The sequence below is a fragment of the Podarcis melisellensis genome, assembly GCF_964234715.1.
Source record: "Podarcis melisellensis genome assembly, chromosome: 17".
Taxonomy (NCBI): Eukaryota; Metazoa; Chordata; class Lepidosauria; order Squamata; family Lacertidae; genus Podarcis; species Podarcis melisellensis.
The window spans coordinates 25,391,738-25,415,695 of record NC_138534.1 but is presented as its reverse complement, the minus strand read 5'-3'; the positions used below and the strand labels follow the sequence as shown (position 1 = coordinate 25,415,695).

The 23,958-nt window shown below is 41.4% G+C and overlaps 1 protein-coding gene across 7 annotated transcripts in view; it reads right to left on the bottom strand.

The window, feature by feature from the left end:
- Positions 1-23,958, bottom strand: part of LINGO2 (leucine rich repeat and Ig domain containing 2) — a 418,322-nt gene that overhangs the window by 142,467 nt on the left and 251,897 nt on the right. Inside the window, exon 4 of one of the 7 annotated variants that reach the window (XM_081894261.1) lies at positions 5,990-6,037. The exons of the other annotated variants lie outside the window; for them this stretch is intronic. The gene's annotated coding sequence lies outside the window, so the exon portion shown is untranslated. The remainder of the gene's footprint in view (positions 1-5,989; positions 6,038-23,958) is intronic. 7 annotated transcript variants of the gene reach the window in all.

Genomic DNA, 23,958 nt, shown 5'->3' with positions numbered 1-23,958 from the left:
AGAACGCAAAACAAGACCGGAAGGCAAGAAAACAGAGGGGGTAAGTGTAATAATCAACACTTAAAGCAACAAATGGTACAAACTGAGTGAGAAGTATCACTACATTAATGGAATCTAAAGAGATACACAAGAGTAAAGGCGCTTGATTAAACAATCAAATTCCCAAAGCCTAATGGAAATAATAAACCATCTGAAGCTCAACAGTGGGAGAAAAATATATATCCATTTTAGAGTTTTTATTGGAGGGATTTTTACATCAAATATTTAATGAGATGGCAAGCATGCATGAATAATTATTTTTACTTACTGTTCCCATTAAGGTAGAGAGGAGCATAATTCTTTCACTCGAAAGTAAAAAAAAAGAAAGATAAGTTCTTCCCTGATCTTTAATGCAAAATTAGTTTTTTTATTCTGCATTAAAAAGAGGGAGCAGTGGAATGTTTTTACCGAGCTTCAAACAGAAATAATGAGTGCCTTTATTTAACAAGAATTATAGTCTGCCCTTCTTTTTATGACCATTTAGAATGGCTATAGCAGGTGCCAAATGTTATCGGTAAAATCACCATGTAAACTGTTACTGGTCTTTCCCTTTTTGTTACAATGGTGTCCTGTGGCCACTAAGCCACAGTGGTAATATAAGAACCCAAATACTGGCTGGTGCCTGTTGGGACTGGTAGGGCAGAAGGCTGGGAGAACAGCAGGTAGCAGCAGAGTGAGTGATGGAGACAGCCAACTCATTCTAGTTTTGTCCCCATTCTCGCTACCTCCTTGCCTGATTAGATCCTATGAGGCTCACTTTTGGAAATGTCAGCTGATTCTAAGGCCACTCCTTGGGAAAAGATGACTTTTATGGGGCATTTGCAGGTAAATGTTTGGAACCTGCATAGGCACCAATGCGAATAAACAGAAGCTCCAAGTGACATTTTCTCTGGAATTGAAATAGATTGGACTGGCTAAACCAAGTGAAATATGCTCCCCTATATAATTCTAATGAGTTATTTGTTGAAACTTCACAGATGAACTACCGAGAGGCTAAGTGCTGCCCAAGACAAATGTTACTGTACTCTTACAACTTGGTGACTTTTGGTTTAATGAACAGGATTTGACCCATCTTTTCTTCGCATGCATCTATATTCCACTTCTGTCTTGTTTGATAAATGCAGCCAAAGCCAGTCAGGATGAAAGAATGGAGTGATGTGTGTTTATTCCACATCAGGCAAAGGAAATGTCACGGATATTGACAATGAAAAGAGAAGGGTATCTTATATTTTGCCGCACTTGATAGCTTTCAGACATACTTCAAAATCCCATGGGAAGGTATGTCTGTGTGCTATCGCCTCTATCTTTTAACTTACAGAGAAAAAGCTTAGCAAATCTGGCCTCTAAGATAAGCAACTTTATTTTGGCTTAGAAGATAAGTTTCTCAAAAGTCTTGTCACCGGTGCACAGTCATTATGAGGTCAACAAATGGAAATGGTTAATCTTAATATCACCATGAGATTCTGCTGTTTGAAAAAACTTGTACCATACTACTGGTCAAATGTTAAACATCATTACCTCTGCATTGTGTATGTAGCCAACATGGCGTCACCGACAAAAAAGAAGGAGATATCAGCAGCCTGGGGGGGAACCACAAAATTTGCAAAAGGGAAAAAAATAACATTTATAAAGCAGAACCTAAAGAGTTGACACTTAAAGCAGTTCACATTCCTAGTAACCACCAGTATGGAGGAATAAACTTGTCATGTGATTAAGATGATCAGTGTCTCTCCATCTGAGAACCTAGATATTTCCATCACCTTGCCACAAGGTATATATAACAGGTTGCTCTACTGTTAAAGCTACCTAAACAGTGAAGGCAGGATTAAAGACTATTATGAATTTCATTACAATTATTTATACATATCATGTTAATATGTGGAGATACAGTACTGCTTTACATAACTCTCCTTTAAGGAAGGTTCTAGTTAGTGGCCTATGAACACTCAGGGCCATTTCCAACATAATATGCTGTTCCAGTACTTTGAGATTGTTTGGACAAAACAATTATTGCAGATCCTCCAAGTGTTCCTATTTTCCAGGGACAGTCCCCGATTTACAGAAGCCATCCCAGTTTCTGAATTGATCCTGGAATGTCACGCTTTTCCTTAGGACGTCCCTGTTTTCAGTGGAGAAATGTTGGAGGGTAAGTTATTTGGTTAGTGACAGCTGTCCTTTCCTGTCCCCTTCTCTTCTTCAGTAAGGAGGGGAAAAAAGACAGTGACAAAATTAATTGGGAAAATATCAAAACAGTAATAGCTTGATCTGTTGCAAAAGGCAAACCAAGCTGTGGATAGCTGCTAAGGTTGTCAGCCATCTTGGATCAATGACTCTGCACAGATTTTTGCGTTTCATCGCTGGGCTTTGCAGCTGAATAATAGTTATGTAACTATTTACATATGCTGTATTTGTTCAGTAGTTTACATTACAACAAAGGGGCAATAATTTCCCTCAGTACCACCATGCTAGCTTTTCCTCGTCACAATGTGTAAGAATGTCTTAAGGACTCTCTTGCCTTCTTTTATATAAGAAACACTGACAGAAGCTGCATCTCACAAGCCCTTATAAACACCTTATAGGGTTTTTCTTCCCACGGGTTAACAATCTATGGAGATTAGCATTCCTCTCACCAGAGAATCTTGTTAGCAAGGTACAGAAAGGAATCAGATCTTACGATGAAAGCTGTGAACTACAACATGGAACATCTTTCTTCAAGCCCCTTCTTCCTTCATCTTTATTTTCACTGACTCACCAACCATACCAAAGCTTACGCCATGAATATAAATCATATCCGGGAGGAATTTCTCTTCCCGAAAGGCTGGGAGTAGAGACATGCATGTTGTTTTATCCTTCAAACAATGTGCTGAATATTTTATGAGTAATGAAGCTTAACAAGCCTTTCATGAAAGGAAGAGAAAAAAATGAAGGAGAATTGGGCTTATTTCATTTCCTTCTCATTCTCCATCTTTAACCTCTTCACTTCCCTGCATTTTGGGCATATTAGTTTTCCACTCAAAGTAGCTTATCCATGCAAAAAATTCAGAACAAAGATGGATATAACAAGGGGACCAGCCTTAAATTAATTCTTCAAAGAAATGTTGTCAAAATTGAACATATTTAATATGATTGCCACATCTATGCGGATCATAACTACATGCTGTGAAAGAAAGGAGCAATTGGTAGATGAAAGCACCTACCCAAGTACAAAAATGAACCTCAACACATGAAACTATATCCAGCCTGCTCTCTCTTTGCCTCCCATTTCTTTTATTGTCTCCACTGAAATTTAGACGGCAAGTTCTTTGGCGCAGGGAGCTGTCTCTTTTCACTTATGCTGCTCAGTGTAAAACACAAGGCACACTGATGGTGTTACGGCATTATTTATTATTATTATTATTATTATTATTATTATTACTACTAATATTATTAGTAATAAATTGTTAACACCACAATTCTGGCTATGCCTGCTCAAGAAGAAGTCTCACTGAGTTCAATTGGCCTTAATCCCAGTTAAGTGGGTTGCCGGCAGCCTGAGAAATGCATGGAATATTTTAATATTTTCTAAAGTAACATATTTAACATGCATAGGTAAAGGGACCACTGACCATTAGGTCCAGTCGTGGCCAACTCTGGGGTTGCACCACTCATCTCGCTTTATTGGCCGAGGGAGTTGGCATACAGCTTCCGGGTCATGTGGCCAGCATGACAAAGCTGCTTCTGGCGAACCAGAGCAGTGCACAGAAACGCCGTTTACCTTACCTTCCTGCCGGAGCGGTACCTATTTATCTACTTGCACTTGACGTGCTTTCGAACTGCTAGGTTGGCAGGGGCAGGGACTGAGCAATGGGAGCTCACCCTGTCACGAGGATTCGAACCACCGACCTTCGGCAAGTCCTAGGCTCTGTGGTTTAACCCACAGCGCCACCCGCGTCCCTTTTTTAACATGCATACCTTTAGCATATTCCCTCTACACCAGAGGTAGCCATGAAAGGCACAGAATGGTAAAATAGATTGAACAACCCTTTTGGACCAGGTCAAAGGCCCATGCAGTCAAACCTTCTTTCCCCCCAATCAATAGATTGTAGGAAGACATTCATATTTCTGTTCCCCAGCAATTGGAATTCAGAGTCATACTGCCTATTTGGTACATCATGACTAGTATCCATTGATTACCTTATCCAGGATGAATCTCTCTAATCTCCCTTTAAAGCCATCCCTTTAATAATAATAATTTATAATAATTTATTATTTATACCCCACCCATCTGGCTGGGTTTCCCCAGTCACTCTGGGCAGCTTCCAACAGAATATTAAAATACAATAGTCTATCAAACATTAAAAGCTTCAGATGTCTTCTAAAAGTCTGGTAGTCGTTTTTCTCTTTGACATCTGGTGGGCGGGAGTTCCACAGGGCAGATGCCACTACTGAGAAGGCCCTCTGCCTGGTTCCCTGTAACTTGGCTTCTTGCAGTGACGAACAGCCAGAAGGCCCTTGGAGAGGGACCTCAGTCTCTGGGTTGAACGATGGGGGTGGAGACACTCTTTCAGGTATACTGGACCAAGGCAGCCAAACCGCAGCTTGTGGGTATGATATGCCTTGGGCCCAGCCCCTGTCCCCTGCAGCTGCTTTTAAGCAAACCACAAAATGTCAGAAGATGAAATCATGGATGTGGTAACCTCCAGGTGCTGTATGTTACAACTCTCATCAGACCCAACCAACCTTACTAATGGCCAGGGTTGGTGAGAGTTGTCAGACACGTCAGCGACTTCTGTCCTACATCATGTTTAGTTTCTCTCCTAACACTTTCTTAGAAAGAATCCTCATTCAAAATACCCTAAAAACACCAAGGTGATTCCTACTATGGAGCACCATATGGTTTCTTTGTTGCTTATGTCCCGACTATTTAATAGTAATAGATAGTTACTATTTAGCAACTTTTAAAGCAAACAAGAAAAAATTGTACGGCGCTCCGTCCTAGGAATCACCTTGCTGTTATTTTTAGGAGTTTTTGAACAAGGAACCTTTCTAAGAAAGCATTTCAAAGCCCCATCATCTTAATGTAATAAAGGATCGCAGAGAATCTAGCACACAAATATTTGCCGGCAGCGTGAGGAACTGCCTATGTAAATTTTTATTACATCCTCCTAATAGAAATTCAGCACTCTCTTCTGTGGATCTGAGCAAGCTCACTCCCAAAGGCGAACACCGCATTCATTTCCAGAGGCTGGCTGATCAAAAGAAGTTGCCTGGCTAAGTAAATGTCAAGTCTCAAACCTTACCGGGGAGACATACTCCTTGAGGGAAGCTTTAGGGGTGCGAGTGGCAGAAAGAGAATACCAGCATCTCTTATTTTCATCGCTGCATGTGCAGTGCAGAATGTGTTAGAAACATGTTGTCTGAATTCTGAGCCCCAAAGGAGTTTACTTTGTCCCTCAGAGAAACTGAAATCAATTCTGGGATTGAAGATTTGTGCTGTTGTTCAGCTGCTCAGGAGCACCAGATGAACTTTAAAAATACATCCTTTTTGAAAGCATTGGCTAACCAGAATTGTCTACTCAAAATTATCTGTTTGAAAATAACTACCAAATTCATCCATCTCATGAACAGTGAGTTCGGGTGGTTGAGTGTGCCAACAGATTTGAGCAAAAACATGCCCACTGAGAAACAAGAGTGAGATAGCAACATGCACAACTGAACCCTGAGGTATGCAGACATACACAATATTAAAAAGACAACAACAAGCAAAACAAAAGGTGACAACCTGCCCAGGCTGCCCTCCAGGGGCCTCATAACATTGAGCATCTCTTGAAAAATAAAAACAGGAAACAGGAAGGAGAGCACAAAATGAACTAGCCTGTTTGAGTCCCTCCAAGCTTATATATTATAGAGGAGGTCATAGCTCTTTGGCATCCCGAACAGAAGCAGAAAAGGGCTTTAGTTTTCCTCTTACCTATTAAAAGCTGCATTAACTGCATTGTATTGCAGTATATGAACTGAGCTGCAAGAATACACAGCTTAAAGGACTTAAGTTATTAGATGAAAAGCTCATACCTGTTTAAATTCTGATAAGAACTGGTTAGAAAAAGAAAAAAAAGGCAAAAATATTTGAAATGCAAGACAAGTAATGTAGGCACACCATTTTCAACCGAATGAGAAAAAAACAGAAATAAATTTGCTCTAATAAAATCACATTATGAAAAACTGATGTATTTTGGAAGCTAAACGTGAAATATTATCACAATTCAATTTTTTTAAAAGTCCCATTAATTCAAAAGAAGTAATGTCTAAGACTCTCTAGGAAAGTCTTAACTACAGAAGGACAAGTCCTATTCTGGCTTTATTAATCTGTAACTTTTGGAGGCGTGGAACAAGGCATCTTGGTCTCATCCACTGCATACCTGACTTTCCCATGTCAAGTGAGATGTTCTGAAAGAGCTTGAAAGTCTTGCTTGAGCATGTTTATTACCCTCCCTGCAATTGGGAATCCTGTGTGGCTAGGGCTGCTAATTGCAGGGAGGCTCATAAACATGTTCACATGAATACACTCGCAAAGCCCCTTCAGAGCTTGCTGCTACCTCCAGCGTAGTTGTGGGAAGAGGAGGGCAGGCTGGCTCACATGACCCTGTGCCCGCAACCAGGGCTAGATTTAGGTTTGATGAGGCCCTAAGCTACAGAAGGGGCCCTTTATATGTCCACCTGCCCTTTGTCAGCAGCAAATTGTCACTGTATTTTGTGTTGAATATATGCTATATGGTAATTTATGGACCTAATAGGTATCTAAAGCCATTTGCACATAACAAAATATGTATTTTATCAAAGTAATTGTTGAACTGAAATGCAATTAAGAAGAAGTATATTAATAGTGAAATACAATTAAGAAGAAGTATATTTGGGGGGGGCCAAGAGAGTGGGGCCCTAAGCTATACCTTGTTTAGCTTATAGGTAAATCTGGAACTGCCCGCAACACAGTTAAATAGTCCTACCACCTGAATGTGTGATTGTAATCAGTTTGTGGACTGCCCTTATGAAGAAGGGCAGTAAGTAAGTAAGTAAGTAAGTAAGTAAGTAAGTAAATAAATGCCAACGCTTCCGATTTTCTCCTCGATATCAGGAGGAAAAGGGAAGCAAGCAAACCAACGTGATGTTTCTATGGGCTTAGGCAGGTAGCAGCAAATCATGGTTTCAACCTCAGCCTCTTATATTGAATATAGGATATGAAGGATTGTGGCGGCAATGTGAAATGTTCAGAACATTTAAAAAGTGTTATATAAATTACAATCAGTTAAACAATCATTTGATTTAGCCTGCATCCAGTGTGGAACGGGCTCAAGGTTTCAAGACCTATAAGGAATCACTGGCAAATCATTTAGGCTAAAATCTTACAATACTTACCTGGGAGTAAGTCTCATTGGAATTTCTGCTATGATATGCAAAAGCACTTCACTAATGATCTATTGATATTGATTAATGTTCTACGCATGACTATTCTCATTTTCTTTTGGTACTATGTGAGACTTGGTTTTTAATGTTCTTTATGCCTCTTCTGATTTTTTTGGAGGGGCTATCTCTTCTTACCTATAATGCTGCTGCTTTACATACACCTATTTCATTAAAAAAATTAAAAAGGAAATGCCACTGCTAAGTGATCTGATGACAGAAACTGCTCTAGGCATTAATGATGATGATACAGATGTGTTTGGATTCTACTACTTCATATGTTTTAATGCACAGTCATGTGCTCAGGCAGGAATTTCTATTCCAAAGGTGTTGCTTAAAATTCTAAGTGCATAGAGTCTAAGTGCATAGAGTGGGGTAGGGAAACAGTATTCACACTTGAAGGCCCCCTGCCCATCAGTCTGAAGTTGTACACCCTTAAATGACTGCAACACATGATTATTCTCTTCCCATCCATCTTGATTTTATTGAGATGCAGCAATGACTGCTCTTTTCATTCTCCACTCTTTCCGCATCTATATTCTCAATTCTGCAACCAGCCATTCCACAGCATTTCTGTCAATCACCAAGCCCCTTTCCTTGCATGCGGTGTCTAACATTTGGTACCGCTTCACATTCTGTTACCTCAAGAGATATTGCACAGTTCAAACCCAGTCTCAAATCGCTTCCTTCTAGCATTTTCTCAGCTAGCGAGGCATTGTCCACAGGATTGAAAGCTATAGTTCCCTACAGCTTGAATTGTACGCCCCCTCATCAACAGCTGTGGCATTATCAGACGCACCAGTTTAAACATCACAAAAACTCAATTCCTCCAAAATTTCTATTTCCACTGGGATTCTGCTTAATTTCTCTCTCTCTCTTGAGTCCATTATAGGGTCAGAAAGTGCAGCGACATAAAAACAACTCACCCTATAAGTTGCACTGCTGGTGAACCAGAGGGTGAATTCAAAACAAGGCATGCAATTCACTGGCGTTCTCTGTGCCCTTGGGATCCCCATGTTACAATCAGGGCCAGTCCTACCAATAGGCATTGTGTTCCTGCTTCCTCAGGCAGCAGGTGCTTGTTGGCAGGAAAGAGCAGTATAATACTGAAACAGAGAGATGTGTGTGTCCATATGGCTAGCCTGTAGCCCTCATATGTGGTAAAGGATGCTGTCTCCTCACCAATGTTGAAGTGTCATGAGGGCTGATAGGGAAGTGCCAGACCCCCACAGCTCAAGAAGAGGCCAGAGGCTTGGAGAGCAATTGGCTTTTTGTTCACAGAAAGTAGCACAGCGAGGTCTCCCTGGCTCGACTCCTTCAGCTTGAGAAGTTGAAAGAAACTGAGCTCTGAACCCACCTTTCCCCTCTAGCCTCTCACTCTGGAGCCCTTCCCAGCAGACGGAGACTGCGACATAGGGGTGAACTCCTCCTCTGGGTATGTCTAGATTTTCATTTGACAACATCCAGGACTCTCCTGGAGTGGGGTGTGAGAAGAATAGAGCCAGAAGGACTGAGACCCTCAGATGTACCCTCTGATTCCTCCCTGTCTGTGTCTGCACTTATCCTGAGACGTTCAACATCCAGGCTTCTCCTGGAAGGCCCTTCTTCCTCTGACCATCCCTGATCTCTCCATCCTCCTGCTTCCCACCCTGACCCAATTGCCCACCTCCACCAGGACTAAGTCCTTCTCTGGCCATAACTATACATTATGCCAGCCATTACAGGTTTCCAACCCTTGTTTGCCTAACAGGACCAATGAGGGAGTTTGTGTGAACAAAGGAAGATGTCTATTACTGAATCAGACTATCGGTCCATCGAGCTCAGGACTGTCTACACTGTCTGGCAGAATCATTCTCCAAGATTTCGGATAGGAAATTTTTCTCATCCCTACCTGGAGATATCAGAGATATCTGAACCTGGGACCTTCTGTATGCACAGCTCATGCTATTTCTTTTCATTCTCCTCCCATAAGCGTATACTTGCAGAAGGCAAGAAATGAATGCTTGGCCCTTATGCCCATTTGCAATGTTTCTTCCACAGCCAGGGTCCCAGGGCTAATTTTGTCACACCTAGACTTCTTTCCATTCTCAAAATCCAGTTTAGGGAAAATGTGGGTGGGTGGGGCTGAGGGGAAGATAACGGGAAAAGCTAGGTGCCACCTACCACTTTCCCCCAACAAAGGCCTTGCCCCACTTTCTATTCTACATTATGGTAGAAAGGAGGAACTTTTGTCTCAAGATATTGTTGGACTCCAACTCCTGTCAACATGGCCAATGATCAGGTATGCTGACAGCTGTAGTCGAACAACATTGTGAGGACCACAGGCTTCCCACACTTGTGTTATGGAATTGAGATATCATGCGCACTGATTTAACTAACTTGTTGCTGTGGTGGCCTCAACCATCCCCTCTCTGACTCCATTTTATCAGGCCATTTCCCAAATGGACTCCATTTCACGGCTCTTATTTTAGACTCACAGTCAGCTTTCTAGTCCTGAGTCTGTTTCCTTCCAAAGGGCTTGTGTAAGATTTAACTCAAGACAAATTGCCAACTCTCCTTTTCTCAAAAAATAAAATAAAATAAAAAATCTGGGCTGTGAACATTTTGTGGCTGAGAGCTTTTGTCTTCTGGAAAACAGAATATGCTATTGCATCACAACAACTGAACCACTCAGTATCAAAGGCTTCAGTACCACAAACACCCTATAATATATATTGCACCACTGTTGTCTCCCCCTCTTGTGTTCCCCCTCTAGTTTTCAATAGTTTGAGGGTGGGTGGGACCTACAACTGTATGAAGTGAGCTTTATCTCTCTGGCTGAGCATTTTGGAGCAGCAATACAAAATTTCCAGACTGCTTTAAAAAACCTTCAAAATTTGCATTCTCATTACTTGGTTAGTATTTTTTATTAGTGTCTATTAGCAAAATGCATCTCTGCTCTTTACAATTGCACAGATTATTACTGATTAAAACAATTTAGAGGAACTTTAGTTGTGCTGCACATTAGCAAGACTATTGCTTGGATAATTTTCTTGCCTACAATTGTTTTGAACCAAACTGACCCTTTTAAAATCCAACTTTATGCTTATAAAGTTAAATGGGCTGCTTTTTATTTTACTAGATGGGAAAATTCAGGGCAGCAGCTGCACCACACACCGAAATGTAGGATGACACATTTGACGGTATGGATTTTGCCCAAAGCCAGCTAACAACTATGGACATTTCTCCTCCTTCCATAAGATTTCAAAGGTTGTTGGAAGAAATATGGTAATATCAAACCAAATTCTGTTCTGATTAATGCAGATAGCAGAAATAAATAGAAAGATTCTGTGAGTATGAGGAATGCCACAGGGTTTGCTTGCTACAAGATTTTTTAGAATGACAAGCTATGCTATGATGATGCTATCTTATTTAGCAATTACCAGCCTCTGATTTCTACCCCCCCACTCATATGCCCCCCCTTAAGCAACATACATTACTCATGTAATTTCTCATTAACATATCTAGCTCAAATGTAAGACTTTCTTTTCCCTCCAGAATAGAATGCATTTGATCTTCAACAAAAATATATCTGGTTCATCAGCTTAAAATTAATTAAAACCCAGAAAGCTTTGAAGATGTTTTATTTACTTGCTTCTACTACATTGTGATACACTTTTAAGCAAGATGCAGGGCAAAGCCTGACATCATTTCTAACACAGAAAGTAAAGACAGAGTGCTGTTGACAAGAGGAAAACAAGCATGAAACCTTGTAATACCCTACTATATGCTATAAACCTAAAATATGAAAAAGTGTATGCATGCCAAGTGCTCTTTTAATGTACAAACCCAGGAGGTTGCTACTTCAACTCTCCTCACGGGCAAAACATTATCTGAAGGACTGTAGCTCACTGGAAGAGTCCATGTTTAGCATTAAAAAAGTATCAAATTTGATCCACAGTATCTCTAGGTAGGGCTTGGAAGACTCCTGTCTGAAATCCTGGGGAGTTGCTGCAAGTTCCCCATGATGATGCTGAGGAAGATGAATTAACTAATTAGCCAAGAACATAAGAGCCCTGCTGGACCTGACTAAAGGTCCATCTACTCCAGAACTCTGTCCTCATAGTACCTAAGTTGATGCCTACAGGAAGTTTGAAAGCAGGAACTGAGTTCCAATTCATTCTCCCCACCTGCAGTTTCCAGCAAATGATATTCAGAGACATACTGTCTTTGATAGTAGAGGCAGAACATAGTTATTGTGGCTAGTAGCCTTTGAATTCCCTCTCCTCCATGAAGTTGTCCAATCCTCTTTTAAAGCTACCCAAGTTTTTCACCATCACTATTTCATGTGGGAATGAACTCCATGATTTAACTATATGCTGTGCAAAGACTGTTATGTACTGAGTTGAATAAGATCCAAACGCAGCAGTCTGATTGGTCCTAGAACAATAGGATCCAAAATGCAGCAGTCTGATTGGTCCTAGAACAATAGGATTCAGAATGCAGCAGTCTGATTGGTCCTAGAACAATAGGATTCAGAATGCAGCAGTCTGATTGGTACTAGATCAATACAGCCGTATGATTGGTCCGCAGGAGCCACCCAATCCAGCTCCAGGTGGAAGTGAATCCGCAACCTGATTGGCTTACAGGAGAATCCCGGAATTAGCCAATCACGTGCAGCCCATTGTGTAAATAATGTATATAAAGCAGATATTTTCGGGGAACTTCCATTCTTCCTCACCACTATGAGCTGAATAAGGAGCATGAAATCCACTATCGACTCTGAGTATATTTCAAAGACACACTTTCCTTTGTCCATCCTGAATCTTCCAATGCTCCCCTTCATTGGATGCCTCCAAGTACTAGTATTGTGAGAGAGGGAGAAAGGTTCTTCTCTTTCCACTTACTCCACAATTCCATCCACCTCTTTTGTGTTCCCACTTACTCTTAACTAAGGTAAAGGTAAAGGGACCCCTGACCATTAGGTCCAGTCATGACCGACTCTGGGGTTGCGGCGCTCATCTCGCTTTATTGGCCAAAGGAGCTGGCGTACAGCTTCCGGGTCATGTGGCCAGCATGACTAAACCGCTTCTGGCGAACCAGAGCAGCGCATGGAAATGCTGTTTACCTTCCCACCAGAGCAGTACCTATTTATCTACTTGCACTTTGACGTGCTTTTGAACTGCTAGGTTGGCAGGAGCTGGGACTGAGCAACGGGAGCTCACCCTGTCGTGGGGATTCGAACCACCGACCTTCTGATTGGCAAGTCCTAGGCTCTGTGGTTTAACCCACAGCACCACCCGCGTCCCTTACTCGTAACTAAAAAGCTCCAAATGCTGTGACCTTTCCTGATAGGAGAGTTATTCCATCCCCTTGACTATGTCCTGAACCTTTCCCAGCTGGAATGCTAGTTGGGCTGAAGGTGGGGAGATGTTGCGCTGCCAAATGGGCCCTTCATCTCCAGTGCTGGCTTTGGCATGGACCCCCAACTGCCTCTGCTCCTTCAGGCCTGAGAGTGACAACAGAGAGGGGCCACTAGGGGGCGCATTGGAAGATGGCTGACAATACCATCTCTCCGACCCACAGGGGGTAATCAAGAAGCTGTTATGGGAGTAGGCAGCCTCCATGGTTGCCCCAAGGAAATGGGGAACACTGCCCTTGCCTGCTGTGCCCATAAATCACCCCCTAATTCAAAAGAAGGGGGTGAGGGCCCTAGGCAGACTGCCCCCGTGTGGACCTTGGCTCTCCTGGACGTTGGCTCTGATTGTGCACTAGTTGCAGCAATTTGAAATAATTAATTACAAAAGAAGCAAATGCACATATTTCAAGTGAAGAAGGGGAGTGAAGTCTGCTAATTTAAGTGACCTCTGCAAAAGAAGATGACGGGCTGGAGAAACAGGAATATTTTACGATGAAGATACACCAAAGGTTGGGTATGTTGACAACGGGGCTGAATGGGGGGGGGGGGAACCTTTTTTACTTTCCATCTATGTGATTTACAAGAACCCCTCCTCATTAGAACCATTGGTTGAACTGACCCAAGCAGGATGATTAAGGTCTGTGTGGAGATAAACTTCAACCAAAAGTATGCTTTATGGAGACCGAGAAGCAATAAGAGCTTTTGGGAATGGCGCAGCAATTAATTTGGAGTCGCCATCTTGCCAAAGGATTTATAGCCGGGAGGAAGAAAGGACTTGTTTTCAGACTGCATTCCTGGTGAATCTCCTCAGAGGTCTTGAGAAAGGAGGCAGATTGGTGAAGATTAATGACGCTAAGACTGTTTTGAAGTATGGAAGTGATGTTATATGGAAAACGTCTGGATATGGCTACTGGATAAAAAAAAAAAATATCCACGCAGGATTACAAACTGTTCTAACCAGCTTGCGGAGACTATCAGAGGTCACAAAGAGAAAGGAAAAATATATGAAAATAACAACAAGAGATGTGGAAAAATAATAAGAAAGGACTGGATAGTACTGTGAACATCATAAGGTTAGATTTGTGGACATTAAAACAGCAGTAAGAAGCAAGAAGTTGATTGGATCCCTTCGGAACTTGAAATATGGGTACCCCCAGCAAAAAATTTAAAATTTGGCTGTGTAATTTGGAATTTATCTAATTTGGTTTGATTTGATGTGATTGGCCGGTTAATAAAAAATTATTCTTTAAAAAAAAGAGAGTGACAACAGAGAGCCTGGAGCTGCCCAGGGAACTCTGGTTATAGGATGGCTACATAAATGCAGAACATGGATGAATATTAAAAGAAACCTAAATACTGTTTTCTATGTATATTGGATAATTCCTTAACCTATGTACATATCAATGGACAAACTGGCTGGACTCTCGTAAAAAGGCTTGCCCTATGTGTTTTGTGTCAATTCCTATCTAAAAAGAACCAGCAGCAAGAGCAGGAGAAACTCCCTTAATGCTCTAAAATCTTCAATGCTACAAAAATCTCTTAATCTGTTTATCTCAACATTTGCAGGCTTCATTCCACCAGAAGGGGCTGCCATTCCCGTAAACATAAAACAGTTATTTATGTTAAAAATATAAATGTTATGTGTACATTGGCATCCTCTGCTCCTTTGGTTGTGTTACCAACAGAACAGAAATCAGATCCCTCTCTCTCTCGTTTTGTAAAAAAGCTGAACCAAAAAGCGTTAACGGAGCATGTGGTGCATATGGCTCTCACAGTATGATTAGCTCTTTCCAACTAAATGCAAGAGTTAATTCAGTAGTTTGTTGATTAATTAGAGAACATACCTCCATACAATACCTCCATACAATAACATTATTTCCCAAAATGTGGTTTCCGCACAGGGATTAGAAATGACTTATGGGATTTATCTCACGAGTGTGAAAGCTCCATAATTCAATAGTGAATGAGTGAGTTATGTGTAGACCTTTGAGCAAATGAGATAAAACTTTAATATAGTACTTGCCTTGGGCTTTATTTTATTGTTGGGAACCGTTTATTTGATTAAATACCTCTTTTGATTAAAGGCAACCATTTAGCACAATCTGGCTTTTTATCAACTACATATGTGCATTTGATGTACTGTGGTAATAAGCCATCTTACTGTTGCAGTGTTTGAGGGTTTTGGGTTTTTTTTTACATTTGTTTACAATTGCTTTTGGCTTTACTGTCCAAAAATTACATGCAGGATGTTTACAGCCAATGCTAGCCATGCTCAGAGTAAACCCACTGAAATTAATAGACATGTCTAACTTAGGTCCATTAACTTCAGTTGGTCTACCCTGAGTAGACTTTAGTTGGACCCCCCCCCCCAATTTCAAACCTTCTTTGCTGTTTTGCCTTCAAAGAATGTGGAGCAGAATTAAAGATGGTGACTTGCTGAAAATCTAAGGCTCCCAATTGTGCATTGGCAGATACATCTCTATCTGCCCCACACTTAGCTTGGGAAAAACAGCCTTGTAGGCCAACTTGGGACCCATGCCAGTCCTAATTAGGCCCTCAGGCAAAGGTTCATCACCCTTGTACTAGAAAGTTCAAGATGTCCTCTGTAGCCTCTGAGTAACTTTCCACAATGAACAGGAATAAGTGCTTCTTTGACTGCAGCATAGTTAGTCAGTTTCTGTTACATGTGGAGAACCGTTACTGACCTCTAAGGTGAATTAAGTCTGACCTCGCTAGATACTGAAGTTGTTAAAATCACAGTACCAAGACATTGCTGCTACAGAACTGCGCATCAAAGAAATTTCTTATATTTCAAAGATGAGATTTCGTGAAAACAAACCTATAGGTACACATTGTTACTATTATACACTGTATAATATTATCTAGGAGTCAAAGAAATTTTATGATGCATTTCAAATCCTTTGAAGATTCCAAGGGTGTTTTTTTTAAAAAAGCATTTCATCATGCAACTATATATTAAGGCATATATTTAAAATAAAGAATTTACTCAATAGACCATGACAGCTCATTTGAAACTGCTACAACCCATCATTTCAAATGTGTACTCTGGGACTTCTTAAAATGTATATTATTTACTTGACAGACCATGAACTATTGCATAAATCCGGATTAGGAACTTCATAAGAAACTGATTTTTAGCTCTATCATATGTGACGGCCAAACATATTTGCTTTCCTTGTTTATAATGGCAACAAGGACATTTTCTTTGTTAGGGCAGTGCCATCAGTTTGCATCATCCTAATCATACCCCATCCGCCTGACCTCTTGAAGGGAGGAGGCTTTTCCTGTGTACTGGAGTGAAGATGAAGTCTCTGTCTCTCATTATAACAGTATCAGTCTTCACTCAACAGGGGTAGGGATCCTCCACTCTCTAAATCCCAAATGAAAGGAGGGGGGAATTGTCCTTGATCTAAAGTCAAGCCTTGTATAAGACCCATCATCTGGACGATAAGCCGAATTGCTGATGTGTGAAACTAGGGAATCACACAGAATATCGAGTGGTTTTGGTGTGGATCTAAATGCAGAGTTTCTGGCAATTCTGATTCACTTCTGAACATGAATAGGAAAATCACTGTCTTAAAAAAATAGTAATGCTTGGGTGAAAAATTAAAAATATGGTATTGTGTTCCATAGATACTCCAATGTTGATTTGGAAATCTTCTCAGAACCCACTGATGTGTACTAGATTCTATTTCTTCTATTTAACACCTATGGGAGCAGTCAGATTTTTTGATTTTTTTAAAAATGAACAATTTTGGAGGGTCCCTGAGGGGCCACAAAAATATTTTGGCATCACAATGGGGAATCTCTATTTTTAAACAAATCAACCAACCCATACCACTTTTTTTTTTTAATAAGCACACATTTTAGGGCCATGGAAAAATCTCATGCACTGCCAGCTCTAGTCCATAAGCTATGTGTTAGCCACCTCTGTATGAGAACCACCTGTGTAACAAGCTCTACTCATTCCACATGGAGATTCTAAGTTCTGGGCCAAAGTATCTTTGCTATAGGTAGAGACATTCTTGAATACCATCAGCAGCCAATATTGGTAGTGCTGTTGACCTGAAGTTTAAGGTATCACTCAGGTTAAGGGCTGCCTAAGACCCGAGTTATTCATTAGCTGGTGTTGAAGCCAAGGTTATCATCCCAAAGGGAATGGGGAGCAGGGAGGCAGCAGATAGTTCAGGGAACAGGAAGGGGAATGTGCAGGCTGGATGCAGATTAAAAGATCACAATCCAGTCTTCCCAGTAGTCTCCCTGAGCTCTCTACTCTGTAGCATGCAAAACCCCTGGAGACAACGGGGGAGAACTAAACACAGTAGGATCTTCTGGCTTCTGTGAATCTGTTGCAGCTTCAGCCCTCACCTTCTCCTTAGATGTCTGCAGTGTTTTCCGTCTCTCTCTCTCACTCAAGCCTGCTGCTTGTTCAGAATCCACCACCCCAATTCCTCCTCTGTATTCATTGTCCCACCACCACTCCCATGGCTTGGAGCTTTCCTCTTCTGAGGCTTCCCAATGGGATTCTCCAGCTGGAATCTCCCACCATTCCTCATCATCCAGCTGGTCCCTAACACCAAGCAAAACCAAAAGCAGGCTGTTGCTTGGGGAAAAGATAAATACTGGACTTAGGCAGGTCAGTTCAAGTACCAATTGGCTATCTAGGGCTGGAACCATGCTGGAGCTTGAAGAGGCCAGCAATGCCGTTTTTGACTCTGCTGTTCTTCAACCTGGCTCACCACAGTCAACCAATATACTAAACAGGAACTACATCAGCCTTTCCAAACCTGGTGCCCTTCAGATATTTTGCATTGTAACTCTCATTATCCATGACCGCTGGCAGGGGTAGGCTGGATTATATGACAGGGTGGGATTTTATTGCTGCTCTTGCAACCGACATCATTTTAAATTATCTAATGCTCAGCAAATGGTGGTTGTTTCCTTATCAGATAATGCAGGTGTAGGAGAAAGCTGGAGGTGGTGAAACTGAGAAAACCACAAGAACAGATTTTAGGTGTTGTGTGGAGTAGAATAAATAGTCTGGCGTTAGCATTCAGCACCCTGGACAGCTGCCTGTACGCAGCACTCTGGCAGGAATAGGGATGGTAGAGAATTTCCCAATAATCAACTGTGAATACGAGCTCTGCAGCTGTTTGCTTGCTTGCCAGCTTGGGGAATCAGTTGCTTTCCATGCGAGTGCTAGTGATCGTTTAACAAGAACATTAAAACAAAACAAAAAAGACACTGCTTTTGAGCCAAGAACTTGTTTAACAATGATTTCTCATATGAACATTACTCTGTTTGTTGTCATCGTTTTGGAATTAGCCTACTAAAATGTGTCTTCTCTGAGCGTCGCAGAGCCACAGTCTAATATACTGCTGTACAAAGCTGAAGTCATTCTGAAGTCCTGTAATGCGTCCCAATACTAAAAATATGGGGGCTTACTAAAAATGTGGATCTTGCTAAAATATTTATTGTTAATGTTGCTTGTTTATATAAATGAATAAGTTTAATCTAGATACAAAGGTTGTTGTTTTTTAAAAAAAGAAAATGATTTTTTAAACAAATGATCTGAAAAAATATCTGAATGTAACTTATCATTCTGTTATAAAAATGTTTTTTTAAATAAATGATTTACTGTTTTCATTTTTCTCTTTTTTATGTTTCCAAGTGTCTTTTTAATCGATGCAGTAATGCCCAAAGTGATTTCCCCACTGCCAAGAAAAAAATAAATAAAGCAAGCTTTACAACCCCTTTTAGTCATTATTTCCCTTGCCAACTTTTCTTCTGCATGTGGCCATTCACAGCTTTGCAAGAAGAATGGGAAGAGAAGACGAGGGAAAGGACAACACTTGCTCTGGTGTTCAAAGCTTTTCCCCTACAGGGGGATGTCTTTCTGATGATCTGTCATTCACACAAAGACCAGAGCTTTCTTCTTCTTCTTCTTCGGGGGTGGGGGTACTCAAGGGTATACAGTACTGGCACCTTTTTCCAGAAGAAAAGCACTGACACAGAGAACAATCTTAAATACAGTGGTACCTCAGGTTACAGATGCTTCAGGTTACAGACACTTCAAGTTACAGACTCCACTAACCCAGAAGTAGTACCTTGGGTTAAGAACTTTGCTTCAGAATGAGAACAGAAATCGTGCGGTGGCAGCAGGAGGCCCCATTAGCTAAAGTGGTACCTCAGGTTAATAGTTTCAGGTTAAGAATGGACCTCCGGAACAAATTAAGTTCTTAACCTGAGGTACCACTGTTCTGTTTCCCGTCCCAAGTAAATATTTCACAGTTTTTTGTAAGTCGAAGTTTTGTTACAATGAAGCTCTATTTAATTTTTGCTAAATTAAATAAATAAAGGAGGCTTAAAGTAAAACTACCTGGGGTCAATGGTTACTTGATGACGGGCAGTGAGCAGCTGTAGCAGTAGTAGTACAGTAGTAAACAGCTCAAAATAAAGCAACATCTGCTTGCAAGAGACAATCACGCCATCGTCAGATGAACTAGAAAAACACACACACACACACACACACACACACACACACACACACACAGACAGACATTATTTTCACAAAACGTTATACCAGGCCAAGATCATTCAAATTTAACGAAATGCAAACTGCTATGGACCAAGCGATGTGTTAAAAAAAGATGAACAGGTACAGAACAATGAACCCCGCCCCTGGACTGGACCAAACCGTCCTGAGCAGCTGGCTTTTCAAGAAGCCATTTTAAAATTCCCACAATGTCCCTGACAAATGCTGGCTCAAAAAGTCAGCTGTTACCACCAGGAAAGCCTGTGGACAGGGACTCGTTGATGGCAGGGGCATCAGAGGGCAGCTTGCAGCTGGCTCTGAATAGGACAAAATTGGGTGGGGGGTGGAGATGCATATGATTTTGGTGTAAGAACATAGGAAGCTGGACTAAGGAATTTACTCCTGCAAGAAGCAGTGGTGGCCACCAAAAAGATTAGACAACTTTGTGGAAGATATCAATGGCTATTAACCTTAACGGCTATGTTCTTCTTCCACTGCTGGGGGGCAGTATACATTTGAATAACAGTTACTGGAAACTGCAGGAGAGCAGACTGCTGTTTACCATAGGCATCTGTGTGGCCACTGGGAGAATACGATGCTGGACTAGATGGGCAAATTCAGCTTGGTAATGGCAATTCATGAAAATAATGTTACTCTTTTTGATTCTCCTGATGGCGGCATGATCACTTCTTTCTTCCATAATGGATTCCTGCATTTTTCACTATTAACAGCACAGCTATTGATTGCCCATCACCAAATAGTCAGTGCCCCCAGCAGGCCAGCCCTCTGTTCTTATGAAGCTGCCTTATACCAACTCTGACCTTTAGCCCATCTAACTCAGTGGCTCTCCAGGGTCTCAGGAAGGAGTCTATCCTAGCCCTACCTGAGCACAACAGGGATTGGACCTGGGACCTTTGGCAGATGATCTACCAATGAGCTACACACCTTCTCTGGTGCTTTTGTAATCATGTAAATCTTGTCATGTTGTAAGCTGCCATGAGTGTGGTTTTAACTATTGGAAAAGCGGCAGACAAATTAAACAATGGTGATGATTTTAGGAAAAAAACCTATCCATGTTGCATCTTAAAAAAACTTCCTCACTCGACAAGCTGCTCATCTACACAATGCTTTATTTATTTATTTATTTATTCATTCATTCATTTATTTTATTTAGTCAAAGTTATTGGTCAACATAATACTGCTGCTTTAAAGGTTCACTGTTGTGGAAGGAACTTTCTGTGTTGCTTACCAAGCTTTCCAAAGAGCTGGAATTTAATGATTGATGAAGATGATAAAATGATGGATAGAATGCTAAAGCCTTTCTTTTTTTTTTAAAGACCCTTAAGACAAATAAACTTGTGAAGATGCTGACTGCTTTTTAATTGAAACACATTTCAGGAACGAGCTTACAGAATTTCATTTCATCCAAATATTACTGAGGGAGTTCTCAAAGGCATTTTGGGAGTAGATTATTGACCTGGAGTGAGTCAATACGGCCCACTGGGCCATATAAGTTTCTTTTAGAGGCACAGATAGCTCACCTTTGTAATCTAAAATACAAACCTGGAAGCAGGAGGGAAAGGAAAAATTACAGGCTGATCCTAAACTGGTTTACCCCGGATTTCAGTGGGATTTATACCTACACAAGCAGGCTCAGCACTACATTACTAACTGTCCTATTATGGCTGCCTTTTCTGGCTGAAGTTGTGTTGGACTCTCAGGAAGCAGAAAGCCTTAAGACTTTTGTGACTGAAGCAGAAGTTCCACTATCTTAGCAAAGCACACACCTCTTTTATGAAAGTGTTCCGTGCTAAGGGCAATGATAAGAATTTCTATAACATTTTGAGGTTTTGAATAGTTTGTTTTCCTTCCAGCCTCAAGTGTGTAAAGCGACAGAAATCTGATTAAATGTAGCCTACTGTACAGAAATAAGAGCCTCATCCATTGTTCCAACCACTTCTGCCTCTGGGGCCATTCACAACAGGCACACAACCCCCTAGGAGGAGGTCCATGAGAAAATGCAACCCTTTGGTTGAAACAAATGTTTCCCATCCCTGTCCTAGAGGGTCAAAGCCGCTGTCTTTATTTCACTGAAATGCCATGTGCCAGACTTTTTGACTCTGGTGCATTGTAGGCAAAAAAAGAGGCCACTATCACACAAACATGGCAGCTGCTATGAGTCGTCCTTCAGGCTGCGGTTCCCACCAACAGCATGAGTCCTAGTATTTGCCACAACTTATATCACATGGAGGCCTCATGCCTCAATGAGCTGACCAGCTGTTTCTTTTTGGTTTCCTTCTCTTCTCAGGGCCTCCAGCAATATGACAGTGAAGCGTTAAGCTGGTCTTGAGCTGACAAAGTGAGGGATGTCAGGCAGAGACATGTCTCTGCAACAACATCAGGCTCTGACTAAAGAGAGAAAGAGCAGGGACAGAGTGAAACCAGGAAGGAAGCTTCCCGTGGGGTAGGGAAGGCCAGATACTACCACCTAGAAAGGCTTTCTGTCAGGCTCACTCACTATTCTGATCAACCAAGAGACTTTGGTCCACCTTTGGCTTCCTGTCTTCTTTGCCTTACTCTGCCCTCAGCCTAACAGCAACTGTTTCTAACAGATGGTGGTAGTAAGAGAAGAAGGGGGAGGCAACCAAGCTCAGGGCCTCCTGCTCCATCACTGCTGCTCCATCACCTAACTCAAGCTGCAGATCACTTTGCTGGAACCGAACTCTTAAAATCTGGAGTGCTTTAACCTGATGGCAATTGTAGCGAGCGCTCCAATTGAAGAACAGTCTTTACAAAAGGTGCCATGGACTTTGAAGAAGCACGAACTCAGGACAAAAGGGAGAAATGAGCTAAGAGGAAGGTACATTTGGCAAACCCTCACCATGATCAACTCCCGCCCAGAAACCTACGTCCCCACTGTGGAAGGACATGTGAATCCAGAATTGGCCTCCATAGTCAATTACGGACACACTGTTAAAACCATATTCATGAAAGACAATCTTACTCGGCCATGAGTGATTGCCAGAGAAGAAGAAGGTGTGTATATGCCTGAACCACAATAAAGCAAATTGATGGAATTATGAATATGATGCATTCTATTAAAGCATCTTCTCTCTTGTTTCCTGCTATCAAAATGCCTGCTCTGTAGATAAAAGTTAAGTAATATTTCACTTAGACTTGCATTGCCCTGGATCTTGAAAGGCCATAAAATGAAACGGGAAAAAAGAATGATTTCAATCAAGTTATTTTTTTAATTTAAAAAAATATTATTTCTGTATTTTTCCAGAAGAGATAGTTATTTTTCAAATATCCTGAGCTGACTCTAACTCTAATGACTTTTTTTTTTAATAGAGGATTGCCAAATCCTGCCACAACCTTAACCTTAAAGAAAAATTGCAGATGCCACTGTCGGTCATAAGAGGAGAAACAGAATGAATGTCAGTTATTATCAAGCAGATAGCAGAGATCACTTTAAAAGCAATAAACTTGGAGGAGCAGATGTGTATCTCAGTGTCTCATATAAATCCCAGAACACAAAGATAAGAACAAGAAAAGAAAACATGCGAGCTTTGAATTTAGGGTCTTGATTTGACCACATACAGTACACCTTTGTTGTGTGATACAAGGGACCTTGCACGCAATGAGAAACCATGGAAAGAAGTGTGCTATATTATGTAAAATCAGGCTTCTTATTTGTATGCTACCACACAAAAGGGATGTTGGAATTAAATAGTGACATTCCTCAATTGCTAATAGAATATAGCTGTAGTGTGTGTGACATTTCAGAATCTGCCTAAAAGTTATTCACTTATAGACACTTATAGAGGTGGAGCTGGCTGCTCCAGCACCTGGAGTGGCACACATGCTGTGCACCTGGGGGTGGGACCAGCTGCCTGTGGGGGCGTGGCTAGCGTCCCGGGGGCACCGCCTGCACCACTAGGGATGACACCCCTGGCGGGCCGCACCCCCCCATTCCTCTGCCACTGCTTATAGCAGGCATGTCCAATGTCCAAAGTCTTTTTTTGGGGTCTTCAACAACTTCAGTCCTAAAAAAAGGTCAACAACTTTGGTCGGCCCTTTGGTCAGCCCTCACGGCCCTTCACTTCATAAAATCTGGCCCTCCTTGAAAAAAGTTTGGACGCCACTGGCTTATAGAGAACTACCCGCTAAGTATTTTATTTACTTTTACATTCAGTTCACCAAAGGCCCTCAAGGCAGACTGCTTTCCCTCACCGATATTCCAAAGTAACAGGAATAAGATCTAGCGTTTATCCAGGGTTTTTATAAAAAGATATATTAACATAAATACTGTAAATGAGAATGAGCGCAATAGCCAGCCATACATTTCTGAGCATAAAACACATTCAACACCTGCTGGCACATATTCCAAAGATTTGCATCAGGAACACCACACAACCAGGTTTTGGAACCTATTTAACAGAATTCACCATTTGCAGCAGGCTTCACACTTCTGACAGGACAGCACAGAACTACTCGAACACATTGCCATGAAGCCTTGCCAAGGCCT